Source organism: Elephas maximus, chromosome 7 (assembly GCF_024166365.1).
Source record: "Elephas maximus indicus isolate mEleMax1 chromosome 7, mEleMax1 primary haplotype, whole genome shotgun sequence".
Lineage (NCBI taxonomy): Eukaryota > Metazoa > Chordata > Mammalia > Proboscidea > Elephantidae > Elephas > Elephas maximus.
The window spans coordinates 14,457,401-14,472,071 of NC_064825.1; the positions used below are offsets into that span (position 1 = coordinate 14,457,401).

At 37.2% G+C, this 14,671-nt stretch overlaps 1 protein-coding gene across 1 annotated transcript in view; it reads right to left on the reverse strand.

The window, feature by feature from the left end:
- The window catches only part of GRIA4 (glutamate ionotropic receptor AMPA type subunit 4), a 462,811-nt gene that overhangs the window by 427,874 nt on the left and 20,266 nt on the right, over positions 1 to 14,671 (reverse strand). The window lies entirely within an intron of this gene.

Below are 14,671 nucleotides of genomic sequence, written 5' to 3' on the forward strand. Positions count from 1 at the left end.
GACCAAAAGCTGGTTCTTTGAAAAAATTAACAAAATTGATAAACCATTGGCCAAACTGACAAAAGAAAATAGGAGAAGAAGCAAATAATTGGAATAAGAAATGAGGTGGGCAATATTACAACAAATCCAACTGAAATTATAAGTTTCATATCAGATTACTACAAAAAATTGTACTCTAACAAACTTGAAAACCCAGAAGAAATGGATGAATTTCTGGAAACACACTGCCTACCTAAACTAACATAAACAGAGGTGGAAAAACTAAATAGACCCATAAAAAAGGAAGAGATCGAAAAGGTAATCAAAAAACTGCCAACAAAAAAAAGCCCTGGCCCGGACGGCTTCACTGCAGGGTTTTACCAAACTTTCAGAGAACCGTTAACACCACTTATACTAAGGGTATTTCAGAGCACAGGAAAGGACGGAATACTCCCAAACTCATTCTATGAAGCCAGCATATCCCTGATACCAAAACCAGGTAAAGACATCACAAAAAAAGAAAATTACAGACTTATCTTCCTCTTGAACTTAGATGCAAAAATCCACAACACAATTCTAGCCAATAGAATTCAACAACATATCAAAAACATAATTCACCATGACCAAGTGGGATTCATACCAGGTATGCATGGGTGGTTCAACATTAGAAAAACAATTAATGTAATTCATTATATACATAAAACAAAAGACAAGAACCACATGATCTTATCAATTGATGCAGAAAAGGCATTTGACAAAGTTCAACATTGATTCATGATAAAAACTTTCAGCAAAATAGGAATAGAAGGAAAATTCCTCAGCATAACAAAGGGCATTTAAACAAAGCCAATAGCCAACATCATCCTAAATGGAGAGAGTCTGAAAGCATTCCCCTTGAGTTTGGGAACCAGACAAGGATGTCCTGTATCACCACTCTTATTCAACATTGTACTGGAGGTCCTTGCCAAAGCAATTAGGCTAGAAAAACAAAGGGCATCCAAATGTGCAAGGACAAAGTAAAAGTATCTCTATTTGCAGATGAAATGATTTTAAACACAGAAAACCCAAAAGAATCCTCAAGAAAACTACTAAAACTAACAGAAGAGTTCAGCAGAGTATCAGGACACAAGATAAACATAAAAAAATCAGTTATTCCTCTGCACCAACAAAAAGAACACTGAAGAGGAAATTACCAAATCAATACCATTTAAAGTAGCCTCCAAGAAAACAAAATACTTAGGAATAAATCTTACCAGAGATGTAAAAGACATATACAAAGAAAACTACAAGACACCACTGCAAGAAACCAAAAAATACCTACAAAAGTGGAAAAACATACCTTGCTCATGGGTAGGAAGACTTAACATTGTAAAAATGTCTATTCTACCAAAAGAAATCTATACATACTATGCAATTCCGATCTAAAGTCCAACTACATTTTTTAATGAGATGGAGAAACAAATCACTAACTTCACATGGAAGGGAAAGAGGCCCCAGAGAAGTAAAGCATTACTGAAAAAGAACAAAATGAGAGGCCTCACTCTACCTGATTTTAGAACCTATTATACCATCACAGTAGTCAAAACAGCCTGGTACTGGTACAACAACAGATGCATAAACCAATGGAACAGAATTGAGAATCCAGACATAAATCTACCCACATATGAACAGCTGATATTGGACAAAGGCCCAAAGTCTGTTAAACGGGGAAAAGACTGTCTTTTTAACAAATGGTGTTGGCATAACTGGATATCCATCTGCAAAAAAATGAAGCAAGACCCATACTTCACTCCATGCACAAAAACTGGCCCAAAATGGATCAAAGACCTACATGTAAAATCAAAAATAATAAAAATCATAGGAGAAAAAATAGGGACAATATTAGGAGCCCTAACACACGGCATAAACAGTATACAAAATATTACCAACAATACAGAAAAGAAAATAGATAACTGGAAACTCCTGAAAATCAAACACCTACACTCATCCAAAGACTTCACCAAAAGAGTAAAAAGATTACCTACAGACTGGGAAAAATTTTTAAGCTATGACATTTCTGATCAGTGCCTGATCTCTAAGATCTACATGATACTGCAAAAACTCAACCACGAAAAGACAAATAATCCAACTAAAAAACGGTCAAAAGATATGAACAGACACTTCACTAAAGAAGACATTCAGGTCGCTAACAGATACATGAGGAAATGCTCAGGATCATTAGCCATTAGGAAATGCAAATCAAAACTACAATGAGATTCCATCTCACTCCAACAAGGCTGGCATTAATCCAAAACACACAAAATAATAAATGTAGGAGAGGATGTGGAGAGTCTGGAACACTTACACACTGCTGGTGGGAATGTAAAATGGTACAACCACTTTGGAAATCGATTTGGTGCTTCATTAAAAAGCTAGAAATAGAACTACCATACAATCCAGGAATCCCACTTAGTGGAATAGATTCTAGAGAAATACGAGCCTTCACCATGAACAGATATATGCACACACATGTTCACTGGAGCACTGTTTACAATAGCAAAAGATGGAAGCAAACAAGGATGAATGGATAAATAATTATGGTATATTCACACAATGGAATACTATGCACCAATAAAGAGCAATGATGAAACCATGAAAGTTTTCATAACGTGGAGGAATCCTGAAGGCATTAAAAATGCTGAGTGAAATTAATCAGCTGCAAAAGGACAAATATTGTATAAGACCACGATTATAAGAACTCGAGAAATAGTTTAAACAGAGAAGAAAATATTCTTTGGTGGTTATGAAACGGAGGAGGGAGGAAGGGAGAGAGAGGGGTTTTCACTAAGTAGATAGTAGATAAGAACTATTTTAGGTGAAGGGAAAGACAACACGCAATACAGGAGAGGTCAGCACAACTGGACTAAACCAAAAGCAAGGAAGTTTCCTGAAGAAACTGAATGCTTCAAAGGCCAGTGTAGTAGGGGCATGTGTTTGGGGACCATGGTTTCCGGGGACATCGAAGTCAACTGGCATAATAAAAACTATAAAGAATTCACTCCGCATTCCACTTCAGAGAGTGGCATCTGGGGTCTTCAAAGCTAGCAAGCAAGCACCTGAGACGCACCAATTGGTCTCAACCCACCTGGACAAAAGGAGAATGAAGAACACCAAAGACACAAGGTAATTATGAGCCTGCTAGAAAGAATGGGCAACATGAATCAGAGACTACATCAACCTGAGACTAGAAGAACTAGATGGTCCCTGGCTGCAACTGATGACTGCTCTGACAGGGAAGACAACAGAGAACCCCCGAGGGAGCAGAAGAGTAGTGGGATGCAGACCCTAAATTCTCATAACAAGACCAGACTTAATGGTCTGACTGAGACTAGAAGGACCCCAGGGGTCATGGTCCCCAGACCTTCTGTTAGCCCAAAACAGGAACCATTCCCAAAGCCAACTCTTCAGACAGGGATTGGACTGGACAATGGGATGGAAAATGATACTGGTGAAGAATGAGCTTCTTGGATCAAGTAGATACATGAGACTATGTTGGCATCTCTTGTCTGGAGGGGATATGAGAGAGGAGAGGGGGTTAGAAGCTGGCCAACCGGACACGAAAAGAGAGAGTGGAGGGAAGGAGGGTGCTGTCCCATTAGGGAGAGAGCAATTAGGAGTATATAGCAAGGTATATGTAAATTTTTGTATGAGAGACTGACTTGATTTGTAAACTTTCACTTAAAGCACAATAAAAAATTTTAAAAAATAGTAGAAAAATTTTTAAATTCTAAAGTAAAATAAAGGTTTTGACCAATTATGTTAAATCTAATATTTTTGTATGTATGTGTGTGCATAGTTACATGCATATTAATATTGATACTCTTTCACAAATAAAAATAAGTTTTAGGCAAAATAAAATAAAATAAAATCCTTCGTCTCTGAAAAATTTTTTTTTTTTGCCTGGGTTTAGGACATGGACATTTCTCTGCCCTTGGAGGATGCAGAGAACACTGTAGTGCTTACCACTACCTAATTTATATGAGTTATTTATATACAGGTCATATTTCTCCTACTAAACTTAAAGCTTCATGAGGGCAGAGCATAATCCGGTCTGTTCTTGAATCTTCTACTATGGCTAGTATGGTACAATGCATATGGTCGGCACTCGGTAAATATTTACTAATGATCAGGTTAACAAATGGAAATGTTTTTTCTGAGATGATTCTTATTACACAATTGCACTAAATGTAGAGTTAATATTCCCCAGAAAAACTCAGTTCAAGCATTAATTTTAAAATAGCAATAATACAATAAAACTTTGTATGATGATATTGTAAGCGAAAGGATTGTTTGAAGGAGATTGGCAGAGAATTTCACTGTTAACATCATGAAATACATTAAAATCAATTATGTATTTCCATTACTAATGTTAAGGGTAACAAAGCTTCTATTCACATCTCATACCATTAAGATTACCTAGTTTTATGGAAAATATTTTTAAATGGTTGGCTATTTTCTTAATGATGATATGAAGCACAGAAATGTCGTATTTAAACAGTATTTTTCCGGAGTATTTTAATCTTATAAATTTCCTACATTCTTCTGTCTTTAAACTCAAGATTTTAGATAAATATATACATAATATATATTTACAGATAAATTATATATATATTTATGGAAACCCTGGTGTCTTTAAGAGCTGGTTAAATGGTTAAGAGCTATGGCTGCTGACTGAAAGGTTGGCAGTTCAAATACACCAGGTGCTCCTTGAAAACGCTATGGGGCATTTCTACCCTGTCCTATAGGGTTTCTATGAGTTGGAATCGTTTCGACAGCAATGGGTCTGGTTTTTTGGCGTATATAGGGTTGCTATGAGTCAGAATCGACTCGACGGCACTGGCTGGCATAAAAAAAAAAAAAAAAATTTTTTTTTTAAATATAAATATTCACCATCATTTTGTACTGCTATTTTTTTTACATGCTGAGGTAACTGATCTATCAAAACCAACCCTAAAGTCAAGGACTGAATGATATTACTGTAAAATTCAAACACATCAGGCTGAAGGGATCAAGATGGTTGGATAGTGACAACCACTGCACTGATTCAAGTCAAGCCAAGTGCAGTTAAAACTGAGCACTTCTTCCTCTGTGGTTTATTTGAAATGATTCACTTCTGAGGGACAATGTCAGCCCATGTCACTGTTTTAGGACTCCTCTTTCCAAAGATTTTGTGGATTAACTAAGTATTCCCTTTCCTAAACATATGTTTACAATGACATTGCTACAACTGTGAGGACGCATCACCATATGGTGTGGACTAGATAAGGCCAGACTTCAGGCAATGGACTTCCAAAACCTGGAAACATTAGGGAAATTTGAGGGGGTGGTTTGATACAATCTTTTTCATTTTTAGCCGCAGTACTGTAGAGGCTACTTATGTGATCATATCTATGGAGAAAGCAAAAGGATGGAAGTATAGAATATTTTGGTTTGGTTGTGTGTCAGGTGGGGTAAGGAAAATAAATGAGAGTTTGTATAAAAGTCACTTTGAACTTTCAAAGAGGCTGATCTTTAAGAAAACGAAAAATAGCACAGTACTCTTGAGGGATAAAAGGAGCAGAAAATTATAAGACACACATGGAAAATTATACTCTCCTCTCTTTTACAAATTTTGTTCACCATTGCCTTAAAATGTACAACACCCACCTTTAATATACACTGAAATTTTTTTTTTTAGGCATCCCATTTTAGAGATCATCTAATAAAAAACTGAACTGATGAAAGGCAAGAAGGTATTTGTCTTTTTTTTTTTTTTCTTCTTTGCATTGGAAGCTGTTCAGTTGGTAATCCAAGACTGTCTGCTTCACATTAATGGAGTATAAATACTCCTGATAATTAAAAGCAAGTGTTTAGAGTTCTTGTTGCACACACACGGTAACAGAGATGTGAGGCAATGCTGCCTCTGGGTCCGTGTGAAATACTGAGCTCTCTGCGTCTTCTGGCTGCATTCCACGTCAGCACTCTGGAGAGCATCTCCTAAAACTTCCTGTTTCTAAATTGCCTTGAGTACATTTTTCATTTTATTTTTTGCAGGATTTGAGTTTATGGAAAATAGTTGAGATAAATAAGGTTAGGGTTTACTGTGATACTTAAATTTTAAATAAAAACGGGAGACTTAGCTCATGTTCGTCCATATTCAAGGCCAAAGTCAGCCCTAAACCGCTCACACCATTTTAAGTGCAGTAATGGTGAGGGTCACTCGAGGGGACCATTTGGCTGGATGCTCCGCGTTGGAAGCTCTGCATGGAATGCTGCCACAGCCCAGTAGGTAGGAAGGAGCAGCCTCTTCTCAGTCCTCTAATGATCTGTGAAATGGCATGAATCCAGGACACAGCTCACCCCTGTGAGTCCCACAGAAATTTAAAAAATGCCCTTCATAGTGTTTTTCTATGTCAAAAATGTAGCTTTCAAAATTCTTATTTCAATTTTACTTAGCCAGCTCTCTGAAAGTAAATGAAGTATAACATATACTCTTATGCTTGAAACTTAGCATGTAACCATTGTTTATCAGCACTAGGACAGATTTTATTTTTATCTTTCCCATCTAAAGGTTGCCTTTTTCTTCCAAGTCACAAATTATGTATTTAAATTTAAGTTTCATTGTACAGTTGTAATTCACATGCTGACATTTTACTTTTAAGCAGCTGATTTCCTATGGAGAGGTTACTTTCTGTAGTTTTGTTTTCCAAAGAAAATTAAAGATAATTTATTTTTAGTCTCTAATATCATTATTTGGAGTCCTGGTGGCAAAGTGGATAAGAGCTTAGCTGCTAACCAAAGGTCAGTCGTTCAAATCTACCACCCACTCCTTGGAAACCCTATGGGGCAGTTCTACTCTGTCCTATAGGGTTGCTATGAGTTGGAATCAACTCAACAGCAGTGGACTTGGTTTCATTTAATATCATTATTTAATAGAATACTTAAATATAAGGGTACTGTGCTTGATTGCAGATATTTAAGAGAGTCGAGTTCCAGTTTTAACTGTCAAAACACTTATCAGAAACCCTATATGTCACCTAATGTCTTAATGCCTCCTTTGTGAAACACTGTGAAGCGCTTACATGTGTGAGGTATTATTACCATAGGTATGTAGACAAAAGTGCAGGGGAAAGATGCGGTGGTCTGCTTCCATAAAGATCACACCCTTGGAAATTCTATGGGGTGGTTTTACTCTGTCCTGTAGGATCACTATAAGTTAGAATCAACTCGATGGCAAGGGGTATAGACAACGGTATCCATATTTGTCAAGCCCCACCCCAAAATCACACACCCTGAAATCCTGAATAAAATAGCTGTGCTAGCTCTAAAAAATGCTTGATTTTTATAATGAATTTTCTACAAATTTTTAGACATTCTTATATACCTAGAATAAAAGTGACAATATTTTATTTTCACCATTACGTAGCTAGTCAAGAAAATAACTACCCATATGTTATATAATCAGTCCATCCAGGCAACCCAGGTAATTCAGGGACTGTCAGATTCTGAGGTATTACAAAGTGCCCATTCTTCCTTCCCTCAGAAAGTACCAACTATCCTAATGTCCCCTGACAAAGATTTTTCCTCCCTCACTTCCCCTTTCAAAGTAGTAACCTCCCCCGCCCCTCTATGAAAGGACTTCCCTTTCTCACCTGTACACACACACACACACACACACACACACACACACGCAAAGTAGCCTCACTAAAACAAAGAATAGGGAAAATGGCATGGGATTGAGAGTCAGAAGACTAGGGTTGCATAAGGGGAGAGTGCTGACACATCGCTGGTTGGCAACGAATGCCACAAAACAGTTATGTGTATTAATTGTTTAATGAGAAACTAATTTTCTCTGTAAACCTTCACCTAAAGGACAATTTAAAAAAAGAAGAAGAAGGCGGCTTGGACTGGAGTTTGCTTTTTGGCTGAGGGACCTTGGACATGGTAGGATAGTAGCAGTAATAGTTGGAATGATGCGTGTGTCAAAAACTATACTAAACACTTTACAGATCTTCCAGGCCTATGTAATATTGTTTTTGAACTAAGTCTAGAATACAGCTGTTTTGACTTGTAAAATCGGAATTTCTGTGGTGCTAGAGATTTCCAAATTTGGCTCCAATTATTCTAAGGAGTTATATCTAGAAAGTCCTTGAAAGAAAGCATGGTCATGGCAGATAAGTTTGTTTTTCTTTAACAGTCTCTAAACTCCAGTGCAATTACATTTGATCTGTGGATTCACAGCTTGAATAATAATGCAAATATATATTCAGAAATATTTACTGAGAGTTTATTAGGATTTACACACTTTGATATGAACTACATTCATGGGACACAATAGAAAAATAGATGAAGACTCTGCCTCAGAAGCTTATCATCTACCTACTAAAGAGATTTGCAATTCACTATAAACTAATTTGTTTATAATGACAAACTTGTAAATAAACTCATTTGTTTACAGAAATCTACAACTTACTGCAAACTTACACCTTGGAATATGTATCTGTTGAATCTGATAACCAGAAAAACAAATGCTCTAGATAGAAAAACATATAAAACTTCTAAGAAATGCCAATATTGTCAGTTGTAAAAAGTATATACATAAAAGGGAAGTCTCTGAGTTTAAGGTCATTTTCAAGTAAAAATCCACATAAAAGGAAAAATAAAGTCCATTTATTTAAGTTGCACTTATTCAATGTGTTTCATTCAGCTATTATGGAGCATCTATGGAACTTTCAAGGACCCCTGTGGCTCAAAGGCTATGCACTCGGCTGCTAACCGAAAGGTTGGCAGTTTAACTCACCCAGAGGCTCCATGGCAGAAAGACTTGGAGATCTGCTTCCATAAAGATTACAGCCTCTGTCACCTGGTATAGCTATGCGTGGGTATCCACTCGACGTCACCCAACAACAACAACAGAACTTTCATATCTCATAACACGCAAAATACAAAAAAGCACATTAGCCGTATCTGCCCTCAAAGAATTTCGACATCTAAATTCTGATTTAAGTACCAGAAGTTACTGGGAGATTGCCTGGGCACATGACTGTTCAGCAGGAAATCTCCCTGAATCAAATTCACCTGAGGTCTTACTTCCCACCCCTATCTAGGCATATGACAAAATTATATAATCTACATTGTCTTCTGAGAAACTACTCTCTGCTTGTTTATTCCCTCTCTGGGATCACAAAGTCAAGTGTCTACAAGGCCTAGATAGGTAACAAAAACATGTGAAATGGGTACCATGTATCTAAGGCTCAAGTAGAAAGATCAGACCTTATCTAATTGTGGGCCACTTCCTAAGCTCCAGCCAATTGTTGCCATTGCTGGCATTCTGGCTTACTGTAATAAAACAAAAAAAAACCAGTGCTTACTGTAATAGAATTCATTTTTTCAAAGAAGTTAGGAATCCAAATTTTTATGTCTATCTATTGGTTTTTAAGTATTGGAAACAAAGTGCATTTTTAAAAATCTTGTGCACAAAACTACACACAGTTTTGTTTTTTCCTTGAAAGGATGCGCATCTTCCTCAGAAGTCCCTACTTTACTTTTTTTCTAAGCTAACTTGACATATTCTAGTTATCTCCTTCTTGTTCATGGTTTTAATTGTCACCTCCATGCTGATAATTCTCAAATCTATATCTTCATCTCAGATCTTTTTAAAGCTCTTTGGACTTGAATACTCAATTACCTACAGAACCCCTCCACCTGACCAACATTTCTAACTCAATCAGCTCCAAATTGAACTCACAATATTGCTTCTGGACTTTTTATTCCATCTGCATTTCCTATCCAGGTTCACAGCGCCACCATTCACCATCTAAAAATATCAAGTCATAATCCTAGAGACAGACCCCTTCTTCCTCATCTCTGTCATCCATTAAAGGCTAGGCACTTTGTTTGTGAGACTTTGCCTCACGTATTTTGGACACGTTATCAGGAGAGATCAGTCCTCAGAGAAAGACATCAAGCTTGGTAAAGTAGAGGGACAACAAAAGAGAGGAAGACACTCAATGAGAAAGACTGACGTAGTCACTGCAATGATGGGCTCAAGCACAGCAATGATTGTGAGGATGGGGAACAACCGGGCAGTGTTTCACTCTGCTGTATATAGGGTCCCTACGAGTCGGAACGGACTCGATGGTAACTAACAACATAACAACTTTTGTAATCTTGTGGCTGACTGAGGAATATATTATTATTCCACAATTACTGTAACCTCACTAATTCTCAGAGGTCTATGCCTAAACATTGTATATGATGCATTTTGATGCACACTGATTTATGTTTCTAATTAAAAGCAAGGTAAGTCCTCCTCGCCCCTTATAAGTGAGTCTCCTGAAACTCAGAGGTTGTGTAACTTGTGAAAAATTCACATAGCTAGTAGGTAGCAAAGCAGAGAATGGAATCCAGTCTTGCTCCAGAGCCTATGCTCTCTCTATTACACCAGCCAGCTGAATTTGGAAGGATGGAAGTGTTTCTACAGATGAAAAGAAGGTGGGAAGACATTCAAAGCAGCTGGCATAATCTGCAAAGAGAGTAGTGTCTGGAAAGTGAAAGATATCAAGAGACTTTTCTGAAGTGGAGATTCTAATATGAGATGATATGGGGAAGGCAATTTAAAGTAGACTGAAGAGAACCCAGGACAATGAGGAGCAACAACAGACAAGTAAGACTTTAATTTCGTTCATTTCACTTTCTCGTACCTATCTTCTAGGTTTTCTCTAGCTTGATTCTACATATACACATGCTAGAAAAACGATCCATAAATTCTACTTTTCATAATACCAACTCCCTGCCCAAACCTACAAATACTCTCTGTTATCAAATTCATACATGTTTTTTTGTTTGTTTGTTTGTTTAGCCTGGCTTGTAGAGTTCTGAATTTATATTAAGAATTCCCCCTACCCGTTGCTCTTCACTCCAGCCCTACTCTAATCAGATGAAGCGCTTTTCCTGTCCCACCTCATACTGTTTGCTTACTTTGTTCAATCCTCTTTATGCCTCCCCTATCCTCTCACTCATTTTATGACGAGCTTAAATTCCACTTTATGAAGCTTTTTGCTTCTGAACTTTGTCCCCTTCTGACCTTTCTTCTTTCACCATTGTTATACATTACACCTATTTAAAAACAAAACAAAAGTTGCCACAGAGTTGATTCCAACTCATAGAGATCTTATAGGGCAGAGTAGAACTGCCCCCATAGGGTTTCCAAAGAGTTGCTGGTGGATTTGAACTGCTGACCTTTTGGTTAGCAGCTGAGCTCTTAACCACTGCACCACCAGGGCTCCATACAGTACATGGCATCTTCTAATTTAACGCCTACTTGTCTCATTTCATGTTAGGGTAGTTCTGCCTTTCCAGAAGATTATAAACTTCTTAAGGGGCAACATCACGTCTAATACTTCTTTTTAATAAAATGTCTGGCAGAATGAAGGAAACGAGACAATTGCCAACTGAACATCTAACTAAGTGAAATGACAACTGAACACTTAAAAAGCTGGATACTAACAGGGGCAGATTAACATAGTAACAAATATGCACAGATGCTTAAGGAATATAGATGTGATAAGTAATTTGATTTCTCTGAGATAATGTCCATCCCTTTGTGTGGTGATCCAGATGCATAGGTGTTGAGTCTAATTTGGAACTGCCAAAAGATTGGATTTACTTATATTGTTCATCTCCTTCCACATAAATTCTGAAACCTAAGTAAATTAATTCAATCTTACTTCATTAATCAAATTGATCTGAGTAATGTAAAGTCCGTTTTTTCGTCAGTCTGTTATCTTGGCTCTATAAGAGATAGTCAAGCTGTTCTTCCAGCCCATGAAGAGAGAAAAAGGAAAGACCTTTGAAGCACAATATAAATATACACACTAACTCAAGCAGGGTTAGCTACATCCTCCCCAGTGTATTCAGAGCTCCTGTCACAGTGCATTGATATTTTCTGTGATCTTCATCACAGTGTGCGACTAGGGGCACAAAGAGGCCAGTGTACTCAGAGTAAAATATTTCATAGCACACCAAGCACAAAAAAATTCTCTTTAGGGGTAGGAATGAGCAAGAACCTTGGATGCTTGAATCGGAATTTTAAATGGAGAGTTGTGATGTCTCCATCCATGGCCACGTACCCTGACTGTATCAACAAATCAGGTTAAACAATCTCATGAGACACATGAACAGAGGGAGGATGAAAGGCAACTTGTATGAACTTCCCTTCTCACCTGGAAGCTCTCATTACAGGACTCTCAAACCAAAAACCAAACCCACTGTCACCAACTTGATTCTGACTTAGCTTTCAAATGTTGAAGGCAATGTGTTTAAATGAGTAATGACCTTTTCAATCCTTCACCAGTCACTCAGTCATGGAGAGGTTCATGAATAATCGTGTTTAATTTATCTTATACTCCCAGGAGTCATTAACCCAGAATCTACCACAATGCCTTAAATGGGTGCTCAAAAAATTGGTTAAAAACACTAATATCTAACCATGAATTCCCAAATGCCTCCATTTGTGTATCCATTCACTCAATAAGCATTAATTTAGTGCCTCTATGTGCCAGGATTGTGTCATGAGCCAAGCACAAGGAATTTATTCACAAATACAATGGTATCTCAGTTGTCCAGGGACTCACATTCCAGAGGGAGAATGAACAACTAAATGATAATAAAATGAAGTGAAGGCCTTGACCAAAAGGTGCCATGGAATCATAGCAAAATGAAACCTAAACCAAAAATGACTATCTGGAGGTAGTGACTAGACAGCCAAGAGTCAGTGGCTTACCCATGCAGCTGTTGTGCTTTCTATAAAAATGAAAATAACATACGCAATCAGACTTGGCAAGTTATGTATTTCAACTGGAGAGGGCAGGTGCTTGCAATAACAAATATTTCCCTTGACTCTTCAAGGTGGACTATAGTGAGTAAATGTAATGACATAATTTAACAATTTTTGTTAATTAAAGCAGATATTTTTATTTTAAAATAATGAATATGCATAAGCAAAGAGATCAAACATGGCAACTGCTAAGTGCACAAAATTTTCTGACAATGAGCCCTGATATTAGCTAAAACGGATAAAGAGCTCCTTAATTTGTCTGCTCCATTTGGACTAAGCAAGGCATACTCAACACAAACTCAAAACATTGCAAGATGACCATGTTTTCTTTTATTTAAATATTCTTAATCAGAAGGAATATAAACATATATTCTTTGTAAAAATGTAAAAACTTAGAAATACATAAATTAGAAATAGGAATTCTCCATAATAATGCTAAACAAAAATAATCATTACCAACACTTTTTCAATCTATTCTGTATACCCAATATATTATGGTTCTTTGTTTTGAATAATTTATTTTTGTTGTTGTTGTTGAAAATATACATAGCAAAATCTATACCAATTCAACAATTTCTACATTTATAATTCAGTGGCATTCATTTTATTTTTCAAGCTGTGCAGCCATTCTCACCCTCCTTTTACTAATTATTTCTCAACCGCTAACATGAACTCAAAAAAAAAAAAAGTTCTTTTTTTTAACATGAACTCACTGTCCTCTAAGTTTCTTCTGTAACCTTTTGAGTTGCTGTTGTCAACTTGATTCCATATAGATAGCTACTTTAATAAAGCACAATGCTCAAGGCAGGCATTATCTACAAATTAATTATACTATTGTTTGGTTTAAAGAAGACTTCAGATATTTTTGGTTTAATGTTTAAGGTTTAAAAATTATCTCAGGGCAATAGTTTCATGGTTTCATCTAGCCTCTGTGGCTTGAGAAACTCTGGATTCCATAAGAATTTGAAATTCTGTGCTCATTTTCCCCCTTTTGATCAGAATTCTTCTATAGAATCTTTGACCAAAACATTAACTAGTAATAAAAAAAAAAAAAAAAAAAAAAAAACCCAGTGCCAGCCAGGCACAATTCAATTCTTCTGGTCTCATGGTAATTATGGTTCTATGAAATTGTAATCAAAATATAGCCTACTCTGTGGTCTTGACCATGCTCTCGGGGAACATCTAGCTCAACTGGCATAACATAGTTTATAAAGAAAATGTTCTACATTCTACTTTGGTGAGTAGCGTCCGGGGTCTTAAAAGTCTATGAGTGGCCATCTAAGATACTCTACTGGTCTCACCTCTTTGGGAGCAAGAAGAATTCAGAAAACTAAACACACAAGGGAAAAATTAGTCCAAAGGTCTAACGGACCCCATCTACCACGTCCTGCACCAAACTGAGTTGAGTAGAACTAGATGGTGCCTGGCTTCCACCACTGACTGCTCTGGCAGGGGTCACAATACAGGGTCCCAGACACAGCTGGAGAAAAATGTAGAACAAAATTCTAACTCAAAAAAAGACCAGACTTACTGACCTGACAGAGACTGGTGAAACTCCGAGAGTATGGGTCTGCAGACACCCTTTCAGCTCAGTAATGAAGTCACTCCCAAGGTCCACCCTTCAGCCAGAAATTAGACACGCTCATAAAACAAAAACGAGACTAAAGGGGCACAACAGCCCAGGGGTAAGGACTACAAGACAGGAGGGGACAGGAAAGCCGGTAATAAAAAATCTACAATGGAGAAGGGAGGGTGCTGACAGGTCGTGGCGCTGTTAACCAATGCCATAAAACAATATGTGTACTAACTGTTTAAGGAGAAACTAGTTTGTTCTGT